Here is a 23,152-nt window from a genome sequence, read left to right as displayed (position 1 = left end):
CTGTGGCACATCTGGCGATATGATCGCAGGGGGAGGTTTTACACACACAGCAGTTGCAGAAAATGCAAATACATATACACACACATATATATATACATGTGTGTGTGTATATACATGTGTGTACAGCCAAGCCTGAAAACTTTAATCAGCTTCAAGGGAACATGTATGCAGCTCCCCCTAATGCTGTTTATTAATGGTGTACATTATAGGATCTCCTTAATTCATCTCGGGGGATATTGCCATGGATTAGTGGCCCTGGGACTCTGGATACAGTTTAGACTGGGAGAACATACTGTAAACAATAACTGCTATGAGTCAGGCCATTATTTCAAAAAGCCGGGCTCTGTGCTGCCTTTAATTGCTGTGACTTTTAATCTTATGAACAACAAAATGGCCTCGCTAGTAAACATTTTTATAGGATTTATATTACATTAACGTTTGGCAAGTAACGGTTTTTGGGGGATTCAAGTCCTCTTCATGTTCTTTTCCAATCAAAGGCCGAGTTCTTTGAAGAAGGTGTGTAATTGGAGTTTGAGGCATGTATGGAATCTCCAGATGTCTATAAAATAAGAAGGGGGCATTTGGCAGGTCACTGGAAGGTGGAGCAGGTTAAAATCACTTGCACAAAGTTCCCTTTTACAACTAACAGGCTGCCATTTAGGAAGAGCAACACCAGGCAAAGCACAAGCACCGGCTTTATAGCAGCAACACACACTTATTAAATCGCTTGCCTATTGTGTATAGTTCTGTAGGATTGATGGGCCAGGGAATTTTATATCTTAATACAAGGTTGCTGTATTTTCTTTTTTCCTTTGTTTTTCTCTCTTTCAAAAAAGTGTTTTTTTTTAACTATTTCTTTACCAATGCGTAGCAAATCATATCACAGGTTACTAAATGGGTGTAAATATATCAAGCTCGCCCCTTAGCCCCACTGGTGGGGTCAGTCTGTCAGTTATAATATCCAAGCAGTATCTGTACCAGCCAAGCCTGTTGCACAGTAGAAAAATCAGCTGAGTCTGAAGGAATGATTAGGGGCCACAGACATTGCATTTAGTGGGGGGGGGGACGACGAAGCTGAGACGTTCTGGTTATGGAGGGGCTGTAGGTTCAACTCTGCGGGGGAGGGAATGAGTAGGTTTGGTGCGATTGTGTCAGTTAAAAGATTATTATAAAGGATAACGGATTATTGTAAAGGATTCTTATAAAGGATTATTATAACACTCCGGTGTGTGGGGGAGGTTATTGGGGAGACAGAAGGAATAAACACTCGTGTGTGTAGGTGCAGAAGGAAGAACACTTCCCTGTGTGTGTTTGGGGGGAGGGAGGCAGAAGAGAAAAACACCCGTCTTGTTGTTTGTGTGTTGCTGGTGGTTAGGGGGGAAAGGGGACCCAGTGGGACTCTCTGTGTAACATGGGAAAGTCCAGCAGGTACACGGAAAGGATCTATTCTTCTTCTTCTACCAAGACCAGATGTTCCAGAGTTTCCCTGTGATTGTCACGTGGAGCGAACAGATGTGGAACTGCCAGAGAGCCCGCCCCTCCTCCCCACACACAGTCCCATTCAGTCTCACTGCTCCGGGCTGGGCCGCCGCTCTTTATCTCCGCACAGCTCACAGCACCTCGGATCCATCGGAAGATTGGGGGGACCCTCTGAATAATGTGGGTGACAGGCAGCCGGGAGGGATGTAGATGAGAGAGCTGGAGGCTGCTGGATGATGGGCTCATTGACATGCGGTATGGTGTTTCCTCCTGCAGGTTCCTTCACTGACTGACATCTCTCTCATAGCCATGTGCCATTCACTAACCCTGGCAACAATGGAGGACACATGGCAAACTTTATACATAGATGCTTGCATGTAGAGCATTCGCTGGTGTAGAACAGGTATTCAATGCAGAGGTGACATTTCATTATTTAGAATAAGATAGATGAGATACTCTAGTTCGGTTATTAGTTTCTGATGAGGAGACATTTTACCATCGATTATCTGTCAGATATTCTTTTTATCTATCTGTCTGTCTATTATCTATCTATCTATCTATCTATCTATCTATCTATCTATCTATCTATCTATCATCTATCTATCTATCTATCTATCTATCTATCTATCTATCTATCTATCTATCTACCTATCTATCTATCTATCTATCTATCTATCTATCTATCTATCTATCTATCTATCTATCTATCTATCTATCTATCTATCTATCATCATCATCTCTCACTCACTGTCACATATTTATGTGCATAGATTTCATTATATGTTGTTTATCAATATATGAATTATTCTCCCCCTCTCCTGACGTTTCCGACTTTCAGGATTACACACCTCATGTAATAGAATATAAATGTAGTGTAAATGTTGTCCTGGCTGTAGCCGGTGGGATACACTGTGTGAAGGAACCCTGTAACCATATATAGCCTGGAGCCGGCAGAACTCGCACAGAGAATACAATTTGGTTGTGCAGAAGTCGCTGATAGAAGTCGGTGCTGCAGTTTGTAGCTCTGGTATCTCAGCCTTGGAATGTGCAGAATAACTGGGAGTGAAATATACTCCCTCAAATTTGCTATAAAGCAAATTCTATTCTGCAAATGCGGATACCAAACTTACGACATTCAAACAAAAAAAAGTCATTTCAGGCAACATTCCAGCATCAATTAATAACACAATCCTAATGATTTTACCTTCACTTTGCGTATATATATATATATGCTGTATGATTGCTATTTGAAACACTGTCTTTCTAGCTGTTTGTATCCTCTGCCATACTGCTTTTTACTCCTGAAATAATATAGCAGAAGCTGCCTCGCCTATAATATTTCAAAGGTCAAAACCAGCGAACAAAAAAAAGTATAAAAACTGTTTTCCGTTGTAATTAAATTTACATATAACGCTAAAACCAGTGGAAATTTGTAAGGAATGTATTGTGGGAAGTATAGTGGAAAGTGGTTTAGCATTTACTGTTATACTTTCAGCATGCAAGACATCTGTTAATAGGTGCCTTTTTGATCTGCAAACGTTTCCAATAGTAACCTCGTTCATTTGTAGGTTTTATTTATGGAGTCTCCTTTTTGAGAGCCAATTAAATGATCATTTCCCACTGTTCCAAGTCCTGAAATATTCGACTTCTGGCGGAAGTGCCAATAAAATGACAGCTGGCCCTTTTACTCCCGGCTGACAGTTGTGACCACATTGTGAGCTGTGCACATGAGCAGACCACAAACCAGTGCAGGAGGAATTTTGATGCATCAGCTCTTCCTATCTGTGCATCACCAGTGTTTTAATTATGATGTGTCTGTCTAATTCTTATTCTGGGTCATTTTGATTGAATGAGGGCAATGAAGTCAACCTTTTCGTTTGTGAAGAATATTCAGATTTCTTATAACCAATTGTCGACCGATTCCTGTCTGTCTATCGATAGATGAGATACTCTAGTTCGGTTATTAGTTTCTGATGAGGAGACATTTTACCATTGATTATCTGTCAGATATTCTCTCTCTCTCTCTCTCTCTCTCTCTCTCTCTGTCTCTCTCTATATATATAATCTATCTATCTATCTATCTATCTATCTATCTATCTATCTATCTATCTATCTATCTATCCATCTTGCCATTATATATCTATTTCCTTCTTTCTTTCTTTCTTTCTTTCTTTCTTTCTTTCTTTCTTTCTTTCTTTCTTTCTTTCTTTCTTTCTTTCTTTCTTTCTTTCTTTCTTTCTTTCCTTCCTTCCTTCCATTATTTATCTATCAATTTATCTATCTATCTATCTATCTATCTATCTATCTATCTATCTATCTATCTATCTATCTATTTGCCATTATATATCTATCTATTTCTCTATCTTTATGTTTTCTTTCTTTCTTTCTTTCTTTCTTTCTTTCTTTCTTTCTTTCTTTCTTTCTTTCTTTCTTTCTTTCTTTCTTTCTTTCTTTCTTCTTTCCATTATTTATCTATCTATATATCTAACTAACTCTATCTATCTATCTATCTATCTATCTATCTATCTATCTATCTATCTATCTATCTATCTATCTATCTATCTATCTATCTATCATCTAGCTAATATTTCTATCATGTCTAATCTCATATCTAAATATCTGTCCTTACAGTTGCACAATATGTTTAGCAGCTATTTTGTAAAATAGATGAGCCCATTAAATGATCTGTCAGTCTCCAGTGTGAGCATCTTATTGTGTGCCAATGCAGAGAGTGACAGTTAGTGTGCAGTGCACCTGCCCTACACTCAGTGTCAGGAGACAGGTGTGTGGGCAGGTCACGTGCGCTATTTCCTTGCACTCTGGTGCAGACTGGCGCTGGGCCTCATAGATCTCACTTTATTGAGTGCATTTTCCTGTCCTGCTCGTCTGATGCCTATAGGTGTTTATAGGATTCCCTAAAGCTGCTTTGATCTGAGACTGTGAATGGGAAGATATAAGGAATCTCTGGGCACCGAGAGATTTATGAGACAGCATTTCTCTGACATTTTCCAGATGGCTTGTGTCACATGGAAACCTGTTCTTAACCCTGTCCTGGCTCTGCGCCCGATAAGATTCTGACAGGTTATCCAAGAGGTTAGTTAGTGCAGTTCATTAGATCTGTTCAGCTCATTGTGACCTCACCACTATTAACCAATGCCGTTCCTGTAGGGAATCACCCAGCTGAGATGCCACTGGGCACATGAGAATGAAAGGCACCCCTCCAACACTCTCTGGATCCCAGATATAAGAAAGCTAAAATATTCCTTTGTATAAATGATAGAAAATAAAAGCTTGTTGATTTAGATAATATTGAGTCATGTGTCTGTCTACATTGTATAAATATCTACCACTTAAAAAAATATATAGAATTTGTAGCAAACAAAATGTGCTGGCATGCATCTTATCTTCCTTATTCTCTCCATGTAGCCAAATTATTTTATTTGTATCCCCTCTTTAAGATCGTATTTAATTTTAGAAGATTAAAACAATAAAAAAAACAATGTAATATTAATGTAACTGTATTATAATTAATATTCATCATATTATAATGGTTAATTCTTTTTAACGATCTACCCATATTTTTAATCCATCATAAAACCGGTGCCACATATTGCCCTATTTAAGAGTGACATTAAATAGAACCATGATGTTATTTGCATCCAACCATATCACATCGCTTGGAGTTCATTTTCTCAGCTGTATGTAAATTTCTGCAAAATAATACAAATTAAAACAGTCAAAAAAAGCTTCAAGCCTATCAAATGTTTAGCAGCTGAATGATATTCATCTTTAGGAGCCAAGCCAAAATGTCAATAAAATGCAATTATTTCTGAAACATGTGGGAATAGTTAGAAAATCTAAAAAAACCTGATACTGTGTATGGATATTTGGAGGAAAGCAAACAATACCTTTTCATATCTGTTGCTCCCCCAAAAGGCAAAAAAGGCCGCTGAAATCTTAATAAGTCCTGACAGCCCAGATCAATTGCTATTTACCTGCATTATATCAGTGGGGGGAGGGGATATCAAAGAAATGGGTGCTGGGTGGTTTCAGTCTCTGGACTCTGGATTTGGAATACAATGTGCTCAGACTGAAATCATGTGGAGTGTCTATATGAGTGCACAGGTATAATTGTTATATGTTTTTATATTTTGCCTTTAAAGGGGGGCTGTACTGCATTCTGTGCTGTCCTACACTGGAATTATTTAATTATACTCTCTCTTTGAAATGATATTAAGCATACTACTACTACTACTACCACCACCACTACTACTAACAACAACAACAACAACAACAATAATAATAATAATAATAATAATAATTATTATTGTTATTATTATACTGTTTTTAATGTACACATTAATGATAATTAAGTTAAACTCACATATCAATTACATTTAGAGTTATTAAAGGATTGTCAACCCAAGAATACATTCTTACCTATTTAAAAACATTGTAAGCACACATTTTTTAGTGGTTTTCAAATTATTTGTTGCAATAACGCAGTTTATATTCTTTGCACTACTGGTTCTGACTCTAGAAAGAATGTAGCTGAATCCAGCTGGAGGGGAAAGAATTTGTGGTACCTAGCTAGCAAGGGTTGAAAGGGCTGGATTCCAATAGAAGGGTCTCCCCCTCAGTTATAAAACAGGTTCTAATGTTTCAGTTGACTGTACTTAGGTGACTGTTCCTTTAGCAAGAGAGAGAATATGAGAGCCCCTCGCTGGGATCTTTAATTCCCACAGCTGTGACATTGCGTTTAATTACCAACGACTTGGAGCTCAACTTCAATTACAAATTGAAATTGAACAAGGAAATCGCCTCGAGTTGTAGAGGAGAAAATGCAGGTCTCTATATAAAGCTGTCTGACCGCAGGGAACGCTTCTAGGCAGAGCGCAGCGATTGGAATCCCATGGGGGGTGCACTGACTGGGTAGATTGTGTATTTAATACCCCAGTGCTATAGTATAGAATATATAATTCAACCGACTTTCGATCATACAGCAGAAGCTGCTATGCACGACTGTGAGCGGCTGCGAGCGATTTAGTAAAATGCTGCTCTATTTAGTATCTTTGTACAGACAGAGCAAACAGTGTAGTGGGGCCCCGCTATTTCAGAACAAAGTGGGTACTAGTGGCACCACCAACTTAGCAAAGGTAAAATAAACAAGAGCAAAAATGAAAAAAAAAATGCTTGAATTATTCTTGCAAGTGAACTGCAAAGTTACCAACGTCCAGAGAAGCAGTCTTTGTACAGATATAATGTTTCTCTCCACTTTAAACGGGACCCCCACCCCAAAACCGTTTTAACAGGTAACTAAAGGGACATTAAACATTTTCAGCTGTTAAAAAAAAATAAAGTGTAGCTGTAACTTAAAAAAAAAAACACCATGTGTTTATTTTGTTCTGACTTTACATTGTTGCTACATTGTTTTAGGAATCAGAACCAGCATTTCAGAAAATACAGGTATGTTCTGCTTTATAATGGAAAGCTATTTATTTTTCATTATGAAAAAAACAAAACAAAACAGTTTTTGGGTGGAGAACTGGAGATTCCATTTAATGAAGTTGTTCCACTCTGCGAGACACTGACCCCATCACTAATCAGTACTGATTGGATCAGTTCCTGCCTGGGGTCCAACAAAGCCCCCATAGAGTGTCTGATGCTTCATTGTTGAAGGACTAAGATTTGCTTTTAGACGACCTTTTATTATATATATGATATAGTCTTCTGTGTTTAAGGAACAGTCACACCAAAAAATTTAAGTGTACTAAAATAATGAAAATATAAAATTCTGCTGTCCTGCACTGGTACAACTAGCATATCTGCTTCAGAAAGACTACTAAAGTTTATATAAATAAGCTGCTGTGTAGCCATGGGGGCAGCCATTCAAAGCTGAAAAAGGAGGAAAAGCATAAGATACTCGGCAGATAACAGATAAACTCTGTAGTATACAATGGGATTCTTCAGAACTTATCTGCAATCTACTGTGTATCTTGTGCTTGAATGGCTGCCTCCATGGCTACACAGCAGCTTGTTTATATGAACTATACACGTGTTTCAATAGCAAACACACCAGGTTTACCAGTGTAGGGCAACAGTAAATTATATAGACATTCCTTTAAATGACTTTCATTTTTTGGTGTTACTGTTCCTTTAAATGCAAGATTCAGTAACTGAGAACCTGCACCAAAAGAGAATGGAGTCTCATTCTCTTTTGTTGCAGGTTCTCAGTTACTGGATCTTGCTAAAACTTAACTTAAAGGGCAAGTCAACCCCAAAATAAAAATGTGCCTTATAAAAGAAAACATTATTCTAAGCAACTTTCCGATATACTTTCAATGCACATTTTCTATGGTTTGGAATGGTAAGTTTTTGTTTTTTTTTGTATATGGATTGCTATTGAAAGCAGTGTTTGTCTGGTCCTTTCTATTCTCTGCCCCGATGGCTCAGACTGTTAATGGTTTCTACTACAAAAAAACAAGGCAGCTAACAGACCTGTCTTTGCTGGGGAAATAAGACTTTTGCAACATTGTTTAAAAAGTAACAACCAGGAGTTAAAGGACCAGTAACATAAAATTTTCTTTAAAAAAAAAAATTTTGCACTTAAAGGGGTGGTTCACCTTTGAGATAACTTTTATTATGATGTAGATATTGTGATATTCTGAGACAATTTTCAATTGGTTTTCATTTTTTATTATTTAATTTGCATTTTAAGCAATCTGGTTGCTAGGGTACAAATTCCCCTAGCAACCATGCATTGTTTTGAATAAGACAATAGAATATGAATAGGAGAGGACTGAATAGAAAGATGAGTAATAAAAAGTAGCAATTACAATACATTTGTAGCCTTACAGAGCATTTGTTTTTTAGAAGGGGGTCAGCGACACCCATTTGAAAGCTGTAAAGAATCAGAAGAAAAAGACAAATAACTATAAAAAATAAATAATGAAAACCAATTGAAAAGTTGTTTAGAATTGGCCATTCTATAACATACTAAAAATTACCTTAAAGGTGAACCACTCCTTTAACGAAAAAAAAAACACAACACACTTTTAACTATAAATTCACAAAGTCTTTATTAAGAAATAACTTACCAATTCTCCGCTTGTGCTCCTCTTCAGAAACTGCGACAGGGCGACGATCCATCGTGCGGCGCTCAATTTCTTCTCCCTGGCTATCTCCTATAGAAGGCAGGGAGGAGAAATCGAGCGCCGCACTATGGATCGGTAAGAGAGAATCGGTTAGTTATTTCTTAATAAAGACTTTGCGAATTTAAATTTAAAAGTTTCTTGGTGTTTTTTTTTTCCGTTATTTAGAAACAAATTTTTTTTACATTTTTTTTATGTTACTAGTCTTTTAAGCAAATGCTGCTTTTAATAGCAAATGTTTTTACAAATAACTTTAAAAGCACAGAAAATTTTAATTAATGTATATTGGAAAGTTGCCTAGAATTATGTTTTCTTTTATTAGGCAAATTTTTATTTTAGGGTTGACTTGCCCTTTAAGGTGAACCCCAGCTTTAAATACGAGGGTTGTGTGGAGAAGTAAGCACAGAATTCTACATTCATGTGATCTGTATCCAAGATCACATGAATGTATCTTAAGTACAGGCCACATGAATGTAGAATTCTGTACTTGGTTCTCCACACATCCCTCGTATTTAAAGCTGGGGTTCACTGTCAATTTTTAGCATGTTATAGAAGAGAAAAAGACAGACAATTAATGATTTCCAAAGCAATTGTATTTACATTTAGAATCAGGGAATATAATCATTTCCACTGTAAAGTTATTTAGAATTAAATTTTCTTTTGCAAAATATCATTATTGTAATCATGTCGGTGGAGTTTCCTTTAAACAAATGACAGAGGAGGGTCAATTAACATATGCAAATTATGGATGCACCAAATCCAGGATTCGTTCGGGATTCACCTTTTTTTAGCAGGATTCGGATTCCGTTGAATCCCTCTGCCCAGCTTAACCGAATCCAAATTTGCATATGCAAATTAAATACGGGGAGGGAAATCGAGTGACTTTTTGTCATAAACAAGTTAGTAAAAATGTTTTTCCCTACCAATGCACATGCAAATTAGGAATCTTTCGCAAAGGATGCGGGGATTCAGCCGAATCGGAAATAGTGGATTTGGTGCATTCCTAATGCAAATACATAGCACTACAGTAGAAGCATAATTGCACACCATAAACTATTAACAAAGGTACATGAACCACACTATCTACTAATTATTAATTGGAAGCTGGAGATGAATTGCCATGGTAACTATATGTTCCAAGTTCGTGGCATGTTCAACGCACGCTGAACTCACCTTGAAATCAAGCAGATGGGTTACACTGCCTATGAGTATGCCGCCAGTGTGGCCAATGAAAACAACGGAAGTTGCCAGCATGGAGATGGCAAATTGTTTTTGCCGTGTTTTATCCCGTAAAATGAGCCAAGTGAATCGCTTGTTCCACAAATAACTGTATTTTGTCTTTGCTCTATTTTCCCTGTCAAATTTCTGACATTTGCAAAGGTTTGGAAAAATCAACATATCAAAGGTTCTTTTTTTTTATTCTTTTGTTAATAACTACAGCAAATTAAATTATAATTATAATGTCTTGACATGTTTTCTTTGTCCTGTACTATACCGTGCCCCTAAGTCTCCCTTCTCCAAGTAATTGTTTTGTCTCTATCTCTGATGATCTTTTGTAGCACTCTGGAGGCTTTCTCTTATCTTCCAAATATCCCTTAATGGCCCAACAGAACAGAAATATTTTGAAAACTATAACGAATTCAGCTGAAAAATGATGTGACCATATGTATTAAGATGTGATTTATATTGTAAAACATATATGTCCTTCAGCCCTTACGGGAAAATAACCAGCGTACCAAAATTCTGTCACATTTTTCCAGCTCCACCGATGCAAAATGCAGCATTTATTAAAAAGAAAGACCAGCTAGGGCATTTGTCTTCAGCAGGGCATATAATAAATGCACGAAAGCTGCCAAAGTCGGTCCATGAGATCTGCAGTGGTGACCACAGAAGAATGGGAAGACCTTTGCGTTTCCAGGTGAGGTTGGTTACCTCTAAGTTGCAGTATATCCCATGCAGCCTTCCCCTGCTGTCAGCAATGATGTTCTGCCAGACAGCCACATCCAAGCCTACCCCTTCTAGTCCATAGGACTTGAACCTTGTCCAAATATTTAAGACCTTTTTGGTTCAAATTCCCCACACACAATTGTGGCACAACATTTGGTGACACTCCCTTTAGGAAATAACATGGATATATGAAACCATGAAACGTTACTAGACAGTAGCAGAGGGATCAGTGTAAAACACTTCTGAACCTGGACCTAAGTCTCCTTTGGGCAGCTGACACTGAGTCGACTGCATGGCAAAATAGGATGAAGAGGACCCCCATGGCAACTGTCATTTTGTGTGGTGGCCAAACTGCTCTTCCTTTGCTGAATGTCATACGGTCAAGCTGTTATAGTTCTGGTACTGTCCAAAACAGCAAATAACCATAAACCCCAAACCTCACCCTTGGTCTGATGCTTAGACCTCCTTACTGGTTCAGCCCCACAGTTTGAGAATCTTTGTGCTGCTTTGAACAAAAAGTCCAACAGGATTGAACTGAATATTGCATTTTAGCATTTCTGCAGATCTCATTCTGTACCTTCATTTACAAAGACATTATCCTCAACACTTACCGTAGATTGTAAGCTCTACAGGGCATGGGCCTCTTTCCTACTGTGCCTCTTACCACGTGCCACTTAATTTTTATACTTTCTTATTATAATACTTTTCTATGTTGCAAGTTAACAGAATTGAAGTTCTTAACTATGCTTTTGGATTTATTTTCTTCTGTCATTATTAAATCACAGCTTGAATTTTTTGTGTTTTTTTTTTTTTTAAAAAGACAAAATCATTGCTGGAGGATAATTACTGCTAATCATAAATAAGGCTTGATTGCTTTGCTATACAATTAATGTGTCCTTTTTGTTGCCATTCCTTTGGGAGTGTACATTTGCCATGCTTGGGTATTAAAAATTAATGCCCTAAACTTTGGACATGTATTGGTGGAAAGTGGACATGTAATCACATAGGGTCACTTTAATCAACACATTCAATCAGTTTAATTTATTCATTTATTGAAAAGTAATTCCATGGTCACCAGGACATGACACAGGGAGTAAAGGCTGAGATAAACTGCATTTGCTGGGTACAATTTTTAACTTGGCTTCCTGATTTTGATTTCTGCTTATTTCAGGAGTAGGAATTAACTTAAATTGCAAAAGTGGCAGTACCTTTTCAGATGAGACAGTGACACCCAAGCAAGTAAGCGAGTTGAAAGAATAAACTTATATGGCAGAAATGACACCTAAGTATGCAAGTAACTTCAAGCAGGTAATTGCCTGTGTTTTATTCACAGTAAGTTTTGCAGACTAGCCCACTGGTAGCCCTCTAAGAAACCTGTTATTTGAAAGTATCTCTGCCACTATTGTGGAATCTCCTACCAGCAAATTACATTTTTTTACTCATAGCCTCTTTTTTTGTTCCTCAGCTCTCTTCAAGCTGCCTCCATTTGCTTCCCCACATCCTGATTCCCACTTCCTGAACAGAAATCTAGCGATGGGGAATAAATTTGACTGGCGCAAATTCGCGTTGACTTTCCGCGTTTTGTCGCCGGCGAATAAACTTGCGAGACTTGCGTCTGAAAAGTCGATTGAGTCAAAATCGCCGCACGTCAACACACGCGTCCACAATTAAATTTTCGAGTTTCACTCGTTTTTCAACGTTTCGCTGGAAATTAGCAAATTTTTCGGCAAGGCATAATGGAAGAAATTCGCCCATCACTACAGAAATCTCATTCCTAACCCCTCAGCTTTATCACAGGCTGATACATTTACAGTTCTGGGTTTTCTGCCTGAGCGAATTCAGCCCCTGTTATTTTTCACATCTACTTTGTCTCATTCTGGGCATTCTGGGAGACACCTACCTTTTGTTGCTCAATTTTGAGGCTGCCGGGACACCTACTTTAAATAGAGACGACTGACCCTAAAATGTTTTGAAGACAATTAATGGAAAATTTTGATTAGCTTGAAAAACAGTATTCTTTACTACAAAACTTTTTATTACATGCACTATTCATAGGAGCAAATGCAAAAGTGAATAATCTTTTTTTATAATGGAGGATAAGTTAAATACCTTTATGGTTGAAAAACCCTAGTTTAGTGCTAATAAAAACAAAACAGAAATTATTCACAAATACAAAAAAAAAGTCGTTTTTATCATTTGTTTTTTGTTTGGTTTGCAGTCACATCATTGCCATATTATATAAAATATTCCTAAAATGATATCAGTTCTTTTAATCTAAGATTGCAAGTACAGGCACGAGACCTGTTATACAGAATGCTCAGGACCTGGGATTTTCCGGACAATGGATCTTTCCATAAATGGATCTTCATACCTTAAGTCTACTAAAAAAATAATTTAAACATTAAATAACCCCAATAGGTGGCTTTGCTTCCAATAAGGATTAATTATATCTTAGTTGGGATCAAGTACAAGGTACTGTTGTATTATTACAAGAAAAAGGAAATCAATTTTAAATATTTGAATTATTTGGATAAAATGGGAGACAGCCTTTCTATAATTCGGAGCTTTCTGTATAACAGGTTTCCAGATAATGTATCCTATACCTGAACATCTCCGGATGGCGCGTGTAGGCGCCGAACGCAGGTTGAGACGCAACATGCTGCATTTTTCCTGCGTTCAGCGCCTACATACGCCTGTGTGAGTACAGCCCCATTGGAAAAAATGTAATGCGTCTACTCCTGCTGAACGCAGAAAAACGGAATGCAGGGGAGCGCAGCTACAACCGCTCGTGTGTAAGAGCCCTATGTGTGCAGATTCAGTTATTTGGTCTTGTGCAAAGGGATAATCATGTTTAATCTATAGGTCCTTTTAATGAAAATCTTTAATAATTGAAAATGCCTTAGGGCTCTTACACATGAGCGTTTTTACCTGCGCTCCCCCGCGTTCCGTTTTTCGGCGTTCAGCCGCAGGGGAGCGCAGGAATAGACACATTTAATTATTTCAAATGGGGCTGTACTCACACAGGCGCATGTAGGTGCCGAACGCAGGAAAAATGCAGCATGTTGCGTCTCAACCTGCGTTCGGCGCCTACATGCGCCTGTGTGAGTACAGCCCCATTTGAAATAATTAAATGCGTCTATTCCTGCGCTCCCCTGCGGCTGAACGCCGAAAAACGGAACGCAGGGGAGCGCAGGTAAAAACGCTCATGTGTAAGAGCCCTTAGAAACCCCTTGGTGAATTTTTGTTTTCTTCTTGGCCTCTCACTTGTATAATGAAGTTTTCCAGCATACATCTGTAATGATTTAATTTGATTACTCAGGCAGTGCTTGCATTCCGGATATCCTTACAGCAGCACAGGGTGATCAACAAATGGAATCAATGGAAATGTGCTACTGATTCATCCACCTGTGCTCCTTTGAGAATCACAGTCATGAACTGCTGGACAGCTGGTGGATCCCAAAAGGGACAGGCCTAACCCCAAAGTGTTTGTGCTGCAATAGGGTTAAAATTGGGACTCTTTTGAAATATAGTAAAATGCTCAGTTCCCAGGTACATACAAAAATCTTAGTAAGAAATGAACACTCACCCAGCATTGCTCTGTATCAGTGTGACTATTTTCTCTCTTCTCCCAGTTCATATTATATTGGGCATGTATAAATCAGAGGGATTTACCATTAACGATCAACTGAAATAATTGTGTGTATGGTTTTTCGTTTGTCTATTTGCAAAAATAAAATGTATTTCAATTCAGAACTTTGTTCATTGGTTGTATTTTTTTTAACTTTATTCACTTTGAGGTTAATAGTGTGACTTGGCTATTTGGAGAAGCGGAGTAAACATCTCAGATCCATATCTGTGTTGCCAATCCCTATAATTTTCTTGGGATAAAGATACATACACATGCGCTTGCTTGTTGACACAGTTCATCAGTGGAAGTGGCACACATCTCTCCTTGATTGCTTCCAGAAACCGTATCATTTAAAACAAACTAATTTCAGCGTCCTTCAGCGTGGCACTTCCCCAGGACAATTATTGAAAACTTTGATAAACATCCGCTAAGATGAGGCGAAAAGGCAAACATCCAATAAATTAAAAATTTCAGGAAATATCGGTCTTTTCTATCATGAAAATCCCAAAGTTGGAATTTTAGCAGCGCCATATTGCTCTGGAATCCATATCATCGCAAAAAGTATAAGCAGTGGAACTGGAGAGATACAGATACATTTCACTAATAAAAAAAAATCCTTGCACAGTTTTAAAGAATGAAGAAAAATATCCTCCCTATAATAATAATAACGGATACAGAACAAAGAGCCTTTGTATATGGCTGTGAGGTCAGACACAAAATGAACAGACTGATTAACATAATGTACTACTTTAGGGGATGTTCTTGATGCTGTTTTCCACAAGCACACAATCCCATTCAATCAAGTCAACCAGTAATTTATTTTAAATGCCTTCAAAACATCATCCTCATAGAAGGGACATTGATTTGATTTCTCATAGAATCCAACAGCTACAAGTAAAACAACCTCTCTTGGCCATTACAAACAGAAAATAACATGGCACAGGGATGCTGTGTATTGCTTGCTCTGTTCAGTATAATAGCCGGGAAATTCTTTGCTAAAATAAGAAACTATTACAGGTATGAGACCTGTAATCCAGAATGCTTGGGACCTAGGGTTTTCCGATTTTTTCGTAATTTGTATCTCCATAAATTGTCTCCTAAAAAATAATTTAAACATTAAAAAAACCCTGTAAGATTGTTTTGCCGCCAATAAGGATTCATTGTATTTTAGTTAGGATCAAGTGCAAGCTACTGCTTTGTCATTATGGGGATAAATAGAAATCATTTAAAAAAAATATTGTGAGGCCTATGGGAGATGGCCTTCCCATGATTCAAAGCTTTCTGGATAATGGATTTCTGGATAAACCTGTATAACATATGAATTGTTCTGTATATTTTGGTTCAAGAAATCCAAACCATTTATGTTTCATTATTTATTTAACATTATATGCAAACTGAGAAAAATGGGCACAATCCACACATTTTTTCCCCTGCAAAACATTAAAAATTGTTCACTAAAAACCAGCATAAAACTGGTAAAAAACAGGAAAGTTGAAATTTGGCCAGAAAACGTAACACTAGTTAAAAAGTAAAGAATGTACAATTGTACCCCTGACAAACTGGATGTGTATCATGGGCAAATCATTTTTTATCCTTGGGAGCAATTCACACATGGGGGCAAGTTCACTAACCTGCGGAGTTGCGCTAGCGCAGTCTTCAGCGCACTTCGAAGTTTCGCCAGGGCGCGCGCTAATTCACTAAAATCTGAAGTTGCGCTCAGGGAGGTGAAAGGTAGCGAAGTTGCACTAGCATTAATCCATCAAGAAAAACAATGTTAGCTAGCAATGCCTAATTTGCATACAGCGCCAAGTTAAAGTAGAATGGACGTATATGTAGCAGCAAATACATTACACTACACAAGCCTGGGAAAGCGTCATACAATAAAATAGAGGTGTTATTTTGCCCTATACATTTGCCCACTGTATAGTTTAGGTGCCATATGTTAGGAAATGTAGGGGGGAAGGAGGGTACCCCAAAAAAATTAACAATCTTTTTCAGCCTATCACCCTTAAAAAAGTAAAAGACGACAGCGTTTTTTGGGACTTTTTTTGAAGCAAGTCCTATCTACTCTATTGCACTTCGCCTGGGCTGAGGTGGCGAAGGCAAGTCTGGTGCAAGAGGTAACGTTCAGTAAAATGCGCAAGTAAGTGAATTAGCGTAGTCACGTCCCTTCGCCATAGCACAACTTTGCCTGGTGTAAGGGTGCGAAGTAGCCCTAGAGTAGGTCCACTTCGCAAGCGAATTTACACCAGTTAGTAAATCGGCGAAGTAACGAAATTACATCACGCTAGTGAATTTGCGCTAGCGTTAGCCACTTCGCGCTTTAGTGGATTTGCTCCATGGGACCTTATACTTTGCATCTGGCAGGTCTAAAACTACAGGGCTTCATTGCTCTAAAATATTTCTATCGAAGGCACCAGTTTCGTACAGGTTTTTTTGAATAATTAGCTCACACCTGCCTTGCAATGCAACGTTTTTTTATTTAAAAATGTGTAGCGATGACCACAACTTTCTGTTTTCCTGACCATGACCATACGACCAACTGACTATGTCATCTATAAAGGCGACCAACTTAAACCTGTCCCCAAAGAAGAATGAGAAATTTAGGAGAAAGCTATACCCTGGATGAGAATATTTAGCAGCAGAAATATGGAGAGAACACTGAACAGATTGTTCGAAGCTCTTGTTTTACTGACGTGCTATGTTTTCCAGAGCACAAGTACACTATAACTCCCAACATTTTGGAAACAAAAGAGGGATGCTGTGCAAAGACATTTTTTGACCACGCCCATTTCTGTGGCCACACCCCCTAATTACCATGTTAATTTTATAAAATTTGGCAGGTTATAAAAGTGGTTATTAATGTGTTTTTACAGTTTCACTAATAAAGGTGAATTGCCCTTTTAAGCTGCAAGACACAGTTTCCCCAAGAGACCTGCTTATCTTAAATTGTTACCATTGTTTTTTTGCTTGTTTTAAATTGTTACAAAAGTATCGAAGTGCACCTGCCATGTTTTCTTGGCTCTCTGCCAAAATTAGGTTTTAGAAACGTTTGTATCTTTGAGATATTTCAATAGCAAATTCAGGACTGCGGGCTGAGCTGTCAAAATCGGGACTGTCCTGTGAAAAACAGGATAGTTGGGCGGTATGAGTACACATGTCACAGCCCCATATTGACATCAGCTTTAACACTCCAAAGGTCCCATCCTTTAAAATATTCTAGTCTCCCTTCTGATTTCAACTGTTGCCAGATCCAGATAAAGACTATAAAAAAGTTTGAGTGAAATTCCCATGTCCCGCTTTTACCATAATTTTATTAAGCTGTTCATTTGCACATCTATCATGTTCTATTAGATTTATATGATAATACATATAACCTGATGTCTAACAATGCACTGCGTACTCACAAAGAAATGTTACTAAATATTTATGAAAAATGATACTTCAGTCCCTCGAGCGTAAGCTTGATTTTAAGGATTGAAATACTTTACTGGAGTTTGTAGACAGTGACTGGTATTAAATACTATTGCATAAGCCATCTGAAATGGCATTCAGTCATTCCTAATTAAGATTTAAACGAATACAGTGCCATTAGTGCGCTTATTTGCAAGCTTACTTCTGTTACTGAGAAGCATGACCATGCAGTAATCAGCAGTGAACCTCATCTACCATTTATGTTTCCCAGTCTGGAATGTTTCATAAATAACTTTACCTGTGCTAACACAGGGGGCTCATTTTGATTCTGTTCAGAGTTCCAAAGTTTAAGAAGGTGCTTCATTTTCAAGCCATCCTCACAATCTTGAGCTTCTGGTAACATATATATATATAGACCAGAGACCTCTGATAAATATACTGTAGCTAACACCAGGAAAGCAAACATGATAGACACCAGAAAGAAGCAAGCAGACAGAGATTTAGAGGGTCACTGTTAATTTACTGCCTGATTCACTCAGCAACTCAAAAAGGCCAATGTTGCATATTGCATTGCATGTGGCCAACTATGAAAACAAATACTCCTTAAGGGTGATAAATCATATAGAATCATATAATCCTGGAAATGGCAACCTAATGAGAAATCTGCAAAGGAACATATAGTGCCACAAAAAACGTAAATTATATTAGGCAAATGCTGCTGGTCTAAACCCCCATAGCAGCCAATCAGCAGTAAGAATTTACTAGTGGCCTAAACATCTTTGAGTGATTTGATGCATTTAATTTTTTTTATTATTATTATTATTATTATTATTAACATGTATTTATATAGCGCCAACATATTACGTAGCACTGTATAGCAAAAAGCATGGAGTTCCACCTTACAGAAAGACACAGGCTCATAGAATTCAGATGAATAAATCCCTCTTAATCTTAAAGGAACAGTAACATGAAAAAACAAACACATTTTAAAGTAAATCAAATATAATGTACTGTTGCCCTGCATGCATTTGCTTTAAAAAGACTACTATAGTTTAGATGAATATATTGTTCTGTAAACATGGGGGCAGCCATTTAGACTGAAAAGCATAATAGAAAACAATGGTATTCTGCAGAATTAATCTGTTACCTGCTATGTGACCTGAGTCTTTAATGGCTGTCCCCATGGCTAAACAGCAGCCTTTTTATATAAACGATAGCAAACACATAGTTTTTTCCAATGCAGGGAAACAGTATGTTATATTTTAATTACTTTAATAGGTTTTTATTTTTTTTGGTGTTACTGTACCTTTAAGTTATTTTGATAACAGAAACTGGTCGTACAGTATGTGGAAAATAGTAGGGGGTCATTTACAGAAACCCCAGACAACCATTGAAGAAGTAAGGGGTGTAAAAGTCTTGCCCTTAGTGCTCATTTAAATTACACTTGTGTCCTAGGTCTAAGTGCTCCAAAATGGAAAAATGTAATTTGGAGAAACATAGGGCAGGGCTTGATGTGCAAAAAAACATGGTGGATTGTTCCTATTTTTGCAGTTTGCAAACTTCCCCACACTTAGGGGCTTATTTACTAAATTCCAAATGGCAAAAACCTGAAAAATTTGTGTTTTTTTAATATAAAATCCGAATTTTTATTAAAAAAAAAAAAAGACAAATTTTTCGGAATTTACTATAAAGTTAGAATCCGAAAATCTGTCATTACAGACCTGCCGAGGTTGCATATAAGTCAATGGGATAAGTCCCAAACATTTTTTGATCTGCGCTGGGTTTCGTGCAATAACCCAAACTTTTTGGGGGTTTTCGGGCAAAAATCCAAGTTTTTGGGTGGAAATTCTGAAAAATTCGCAAAGTTTGTATTTTTCATGATTTTTTCAGATTTTTCCCCGCAAACAAAATTTCGGGAAAGTGTATTCGTAAACAAGCCAAAAAAAACAGTGCAGATTTGGTCAGAGTTTTTTCCCAGAAAATATTATGATAAATTCGGACTTAATAAATAACTCCCTTAGTAAATCGCCCTCCCCCCAATTAGGCTTCCAATGAAAACCAATCTGTAGCATAGGTACTCCTTGTATAAACAAGATACAAAGCAAGATACAAAAAAATAATAGATTTTATGCATTCATTTGGGAGAATACTGTAGATGGTAAATAATCGTAAATATTGGGTAGAGAGTAAAGAATGACCCAAAAGTTGCACCACCCCATTTATTATTCCATCAATCCCATGAACAAGGAAAGTAAAACTTAACCTTTATTGGTATGTACTAAAATAAACCAAGGGTGAAAAATCAAAAAGTGATTAAAATTACAAAAAGGAGGAGCTCATATTTTGCTGAATTAAGTAATCTGCCCCAAATGCTTTTGATTTTTCACCCTTGGTTTATTTTACCCAATATTTACCTTTAACCCTTGACCCTGCACACCATATATGTGTTTTTTGATCGGTGGAAGGTGCTTCATACTCCTCTCTCTCGATATTACTAGATGGTAAATAATCACCAAAACAAAAGCTCCATAAGAAGTTCTTTTCCAGAAAACACACCTTTGGCATGCATAAAGAACAAGAACATAAAGAACAAGACCCTTTGGATAATACCCTAGTTAACAGAATGGGTCAGAGTATTAAAAATACATTGTTGGTCCCACAAACATGATGTGAGGACGGAGAATTCCCAGGTGTGACCAGAAAAGTAATTTCTGCTTTTATCTTGTAGGACGTGTCATGTTACAAAGGTTGAATAACAGAATGTGCATCAAGTGAACTTAGTTTGCATTTAGCAAACAAAACCCTGGGAGGAATTGATGAACTTTGTCAGTTGGTTTCCTTCATAGCCAAAATTCTCATGGTCTCATTTTCCTTTGTGGATGAGTTTTTAAAAACACTCCTTTGATCTGGATGGTTTATTGTAAGAATGCCAAAGGTTTAAAAAAAAAAAAAAAACAGGATCCATTTTTGCATATTATGAAAGGAAATCGTATCATGACCCCTTTTTTGTGCTATGAGTCTTCCTTGCATTTGACAGAATATCAGAAGTGACACTGGGGTGGTTTCTAAGAATTGTGTAGCTGGATTTTGGTGTTATTCTGATTACAAAGAAAGACCATTCAGTCTACAATAGTGATGGGCGAATTTATTCGCTGGGCACGAATTTGCGGCGAATTTGCTCGATTCGCCGCCAGCGAATAAGTTCGCAAAACGCCCACAAAAATTTGCGGCAAAAAATTTGACGGCGCGAAATTCGTGAATTTTTCGGCCAAGCGAAACGGCGCAAATCCGCCCATCACTAGTCTACAACAGTCTATACTTAGGGGCAAATTCACTAACCTGCCGAGTTGCGCTAGCGCAGGCTTTGCCACACTTCGCCACACTTCGCCAGGGCACTGCTAATTCACTAAAATCCAAAGTTGCGCTAAGGGAGGCGAACGGTAGAGAAGTTGCGCTAGTGTTAATTCGTCAAGGAAAGCAAAGTTACGCTAGCGAAGCCTAATTTGCATATTTGTAGCAGCAAAAACATTACACTACACAAGCCTGGGAAAGCTTCATACAATAAAATAGAGTTGTTATTTTGACCTATACATGTGCCCAGTGTATAGTTTAGGTGCCATATGTTAGGAAATTTAGGGGGGAAGGAGGGTACCCCCAAAAAAATTATGATCTTTTTCAGCCTATCACCCTTAAAAAAGGAAAAGTCTCCAGCATTTTTTGGGACTTGGAAAAAATTTAAACTTTTTTTGAAGCAATCCCATTTACGTTCAGTAAAATGTGCAAGTTAGTGAATTAGCGTAGTTACGTCCCTTCGCCATAGCGCAACTTCGCCTGGCGTAAGGGTGCGAAGTAGCGCTAGAGTAGGTCCACTTCGCTAGCGAATTTACACCAGCACCCGTTAGTAAATCGGCGAAGTAACGAAATTACGTCACCCTGGTGAATTTCAGCTAGCGTTAGCTGCTTCACTCTTTAGTGAATTTGCCCTTTAGAATCAAAACCCTTTGCTGGGCCACTCTCCAAATAGCACTAGGGATTATTAATTATCACAAAAAAAAATTATGGGGCACCTAATAAGAAATTTAAAAGATTAGAGCCGACAGTTTCTTGCAGAAGATCTTTCAAGTTGCTACTTTACTGTAGGTTTCTAAACTTGTGCCACTTTCCACACACGTTTCTGGTGAGAACCTTAATTGAGTGCAATGGAGAACAATTTTGGCTTGGATATTTGAACTACTAAAAATGCACCTGGCAAAAAAAAAGTTGGTTGCAGAAATCTGAATGAATAACTTTGCAGTCTTGCAGGAAATCCTAAGACTCCTAAAAAATGATGTAACCCCAATATACACCGTTCTGTGCTGTGTGGTACATTTAAACCATGGGGAGAATGTATTTCCAATACAAACCCTGTAAACTGGGCCCATATTGAACACTGATGTCTATTGTCACTTTAAAAACCACTTGTAAACAAAACACTTAGGCATATGACACGTGGCATGTCTTGACTTCAGAGGCTCTTAGGAATCATCACAGCAAACTCCTTACACGCCTGCAGCCACTTTTATACAATTGAATGAGAAAAGTGTCACATATGTCAGATATGAGTGCTATCAGGAGAGGGTCACTTGGGAGCACAAAATAAAGAGGTTTTTTCAGTGATATCAGCCTGATAGCTCCAGCTTCTGCCACCACAGCGGCTTCTAGGGATGTAGCGAACTGCCGATTTGGTGTACGCGAACACCGGCAAAAAATGCGAACGTTCGCGAACAGTTCGCGAACTTCAAAAACCCGCTAAAATCGTTCGATTCGAACGATCGAAGGATTTTAATCGTTCGATCGAAGGATTTTCATTCTAATCGAACGATCGAAGCCATTCGATCGAATGATTTTCATTCGATCGAATGCTTACAATCGTTCGAACGAATGGAAATCGTTCGATTTTTAGCGGTCGAAGGAATTCGAATGGTCGAATGGTCGAACGATCGAACGCGAACTCAAAATGCGAACGTTCCCAAACGTTCGCGAACATTCGGCGGACGCGAACGGTCGAAGTTCGCGGGCGAACAGTTCGCTACATCCCTAGCGGCTTCCTCTTGAGGCAACTTCAAGTGATTTTGGGAGACTGTAGCAACACATGGGTTTTACCAAACATTATTGCCAGTGGGAAAGCTTACAGGAGATTTGTCACCCACAATAAAAATACAAGACTCCTGGGGGCAGATGTATCAAGGGTCGAATTTCGAGGGGTTAAATACCTCGAAATTCGACTGGGGAATAGAATCGAATAGGGAATTCGGGCGCATTTACGCGCTGGCGAATAGTCGAATGGGCGAATATTCGCCTGGTGAATTGTCACACGATCGAATATTCGATCGAAGGATTTTCATCCGATCGAATGCCTTTTTATTCGATCAAAAACTTTCAGTAGCAATTCGGTAGGTTTAATCTGGCGAAGTAGGCAGTCAAATGATTTTTAAAAGAGACAGTGCTTCAACTATGTAATGGGCGAATAGTCGCAGCGTTTTTTCGCTCGATC

At 38.0% G+C, this 23,152-nt stretch overlaps 1 long non-coding RNA gene across 1 annotated transcript; it reads left to right on the top strand.

The window, feature by feature from the left end:
- The first annotated feature begins 1,093 nt into the window (after window positions 1-1,093).
- Window positions 1,094-12,985, top strand: LOC108718872. The gene is made up of 3 exons (XR_005961777.1): window positions 1,094-1,734; window positions 10,391-11,885; window positions 12,043-12,985. It is a non-coding gene; the product is annotated as an uncharacterized LOC108718872 (long non-coding RNA).
- The last annotated feature ends 10,167 nt before the right edge of the window (window positions 12,986-23,152 follow it).

This window comes from Xenopus laevis, chromosome 6L (assembly GCF_017654675.1).
Source record: "Xenopus laevis strain J_2021 chromosome 6L, Xenopus_laevis_v10.1, whole genome shotgun sequence".
Taxonomy (NCBI): Eukaryota; Metazoa; Chordata; class Amphibia; order Anura; family Pipidae; genus Xenopus; species Xenopus laevis.
This window is presented reverse-complemented; position numbering and strand designations above follow the sequence as displayed.